At 39.8% G+C, this 3,157-nt stretch overlaps 1 long non-coding RNA gene across 1 annotated transcript; it reads left to right on the top strand.

The window, feature by feature from the left end:
- The first annotated feature begins 273 nt into the window (after window positions 1-273).
- On the top strand, window positions 274-2,570 carry LOC148120179 (uncharacterized). Its single transcript, XR_015739442.1, has 2 exons — window positions 274-434; window positions 614-2,570. It is a non-coding gene; the product is annotated as an uncharacterized LOC148120179 (long non-coding RNA).
- Window positions 2,571-3,157: the final 587 nt, after the last annotated feature.

The raw sequence follows: 3,157 nt of genomic DNA, 5'->3' as shown, positions 1-3,157 counted from the left end.
TAAAGGGTCTTTTGATGTACCTGTTTCCTGAGTTAAAACTTTAGTTATTGTTTCCCTGAATATTGTCTGGATCTGTGTGCAGCTGAGGATTGTTCTCCCTGGGCTGGGTCTCTTCTGCATGTAGAATTCCCTAAATCCATCCAACCCCAGGGTCATCTCAAAATGTTCCCCACATTGTACTCCACCCAGACTCTCAGCCAGGCCTGATTTGGGAGGAGCTTAACGTTCAGAAGGCTGGGGGGAAACTCTGCAGTGTTTGGCCTGGCAGCTTTCCTGGGTGGAGCTGACTCACTGCAGGAGGAGGAACACTTCAACAGCCATCCTGACATCACAGTCTAAGGGTTGGTTACTTGCTTCTGTCTCCAGGATCCAGACAATCACCATGAAGAGGCTGCTGTGCGCTCTTCTGGGACTGCTGTGTGCCGAGGTTTGCTGTGAGTCTGACTATCCACATTCAGGAGACATAAAGTATTCTGATCAGCACATGGAGGGGTGGGAAAGTAGTTCAGAGATCCTACAGAGCTCCCACCTTCTCAAAGGACATGGAAACGAGTTTATGATTCCATGGATCTCATTACCCTACACCTGTGTCTCTTTCTCTGTTTCTAATTAGGGGTGAAAGGGCAGCAAGTGAAGCAGAGTCCTGTGTCCTTGGTGCTTCAGGAAGGAGAGAGTGCAGAGCTGCAGTGCAACTTTTCCACCAGTGCAAACCGATTGCAATGGTTTTACCAAAGTCCTGGGGGACACCTCATCAACCTGTTCTTCAATCCTTCCGGAACAAAGCAGAGTGGAAGACTGAAGTCCACAACAGTCACTCAGGAACGCCGCAGCTCTTTGTACATTTCCTCCTCTCAGACCACAGACTCAGGCACTTATTTCTGTGCTATGGAACCACAGTGCTCCCCACACACCTGCAGTCAGAACACAAACCTTCAGTTGGGTGGGTGTGGCCTTCCCCTGATATAGGACTTCAGAATTCCACAAGAGAACATCTGCTTGATTTAATATCCCTTTTCTGTATAAGTAGAGTTTTAACCTCAGGTAAGCTTTTGACCTTGTAAGTTACGGAGTTGGGTCTTTAAACTTTCAATATATAATCTCTCTGGAATCATAAGTGTCCAACTTATAATTAGCAGAGAAGCTGATGGAAGAATTGAATCAATGTGATCTTTTAGGTCACAAAATGCAGAACTCACAAAAGGCGAGGAGAAAATGGAATGAAAGACTAAGGCAGGCTTCCATATAACCCTGCTGTGGACAGGATCAGGGATTGTAAGGAGAAAACAAACTGCAGCAACAACAAGAACATCAAGTTATGGAATATACAGAATGTGCAGAGAACTGAATGCTCTTGCTTCCTTTCTGTTGCTGTGATAAAGATCTCTGAGAAAAGCAACTTAGAAGGGGAAAAGATTCATTTAGTTTTCACTTCATGGTAATAGTTCATCACTGGTGGTAATCAAGTCAGGAACTCAAACAAAAGTAATGGTGATGCCCACAGTGCACAGGCTTACATTAAATTCATCAACAACAACAACAACATGCTGCTTGAAGTTTTGGGTTGTTATTTAATTTATAAAATACATTGAAGGTAATTGAAACTACAGAATCTTTTAACTCACTATTTTATACCCATTCATATATTTAACTTACTCATAATTGTTATGATGCTTTCTAGACAGACGTCTGAACATCTTTAAGTAAATAACGAGGCGGGCAGCTATGAAAAGTACTCACACATGTATCTTGTCCAACTAACTTTAAACAGAATATCTAAAAAGTCTCACAACTCAATAAAAAAAAGAATGAATGACTCATCATAAAATGAGCCAAACGAGCAGTCCCCCTGTAATGTATGAATAAGGACAAATGTTTAGGATGTAGTTAGGGATTGTGCTGGTTTAGTGAAGTGGTGGTTGTAGGTCCCCCTCAAAGTTCCATGACTGTGCTAACACCTAGAGGCCATTGCAGAAAACACAACAGTCAAGATGCAGAGTTGTAGAACCTAGTTCCAATGGCTATGTCTACAATATAACTCATGCATCTAAGGTTCAGGAAACATTGACAAAAAGGGGTAGACCAGAAAATCAGGGATTTTGTTGTAAAATTGTGTCTCCTAAAACTGTTGGAAGCTACACGAGTGAAGACTCACCACCATGACTCTCTAAGCCTGAGATGAACAGGACAACAACAACGGATATGCTAAACTGGAGGGAGAAAAGTGCACGGAGCCTCAATCCTAGACAACAAAGTACTGAAACCTAATGAATGCTGGAAGTGTGAGAAATAATGCTTCCCAGAGAAGAACACACCGATTGGTTATTCAATACTAATTGGTCAGCCCTGAAAATGTACTTACAAATAGTATTATTTGGACTGAACAGTTTGTATTCATGTATCTAGGAACAGCTATGCATTTTCATCCATATTTAACAATGATTTGTGAAAGAAGAGGCATAAATTTGAAAGACAGAGAAGAGGAATATATGGGAGATTTTGGAAGGAGGAAAGGGAAAGAGGAATTAATGCTATTATACTGTAATCTCAAAAATAATGGTCATAATATAATACTTGGTGTAAAAAGCATATTTATGGCTTAATAATCACCACATGTACAAGTGATCTATATAAGACTTGTAATAAGATATGACTCATGTCAAATATTGTAATCTCTTATTTTGTAAAGCTTGAGAGTGATTAATAAGCATTGGCATTTCCTCATTTCTTATGAAAGCCTTCCCTCATTTTTAAAGACAGAGTAGTTTTAGAAAAGATATAAATTATGTCTTAGAAAAAGATTATGAATTATGATGATGCATGAAGAAAAAGCTGGAAGGGAAATGAAGGAAAACTATGCTAAGTTGACCTCAACACAAACAAAAATCTCTTTCCATCTCAAAAATCTTGGCTCCAAAGAAAGATTCAGTGCCTTTCTTCAAGGTATTGGCTTCTAAGCTCAGGGCACTGTTGAGTGAAGGCCTTTCTATTTGTCCACAGAGGGGGAGTGCTGCTTCAGAGCAGACAAAACTTGTGGTTCTTCTACATTCTTAGGTAAATTAGAGATTATTATTTAAAATAAGTAAATCATATATATTACCTAAATTTCATTGGAGAACAAATGCTTGCATTTATTGAGCTGTTTAACTTTGTTATATCT

Source organism: Myodes glareolus, chromosome 12, assembly GCF_982192425.1.
Source record: "Myodes glareolus chromosome 12, mMyoGla1.1, whole genome shotgun sequence".
Classification (NCBI taxonomy): Eukaryota; Metazoa; Chordata; class Mammalia; order Rodentia; family Cricetidae; genus Myodes; species Myodes glareolus.
This window is presented reverse-complemented; position numbering and strand designations above follow the sequence as displayed.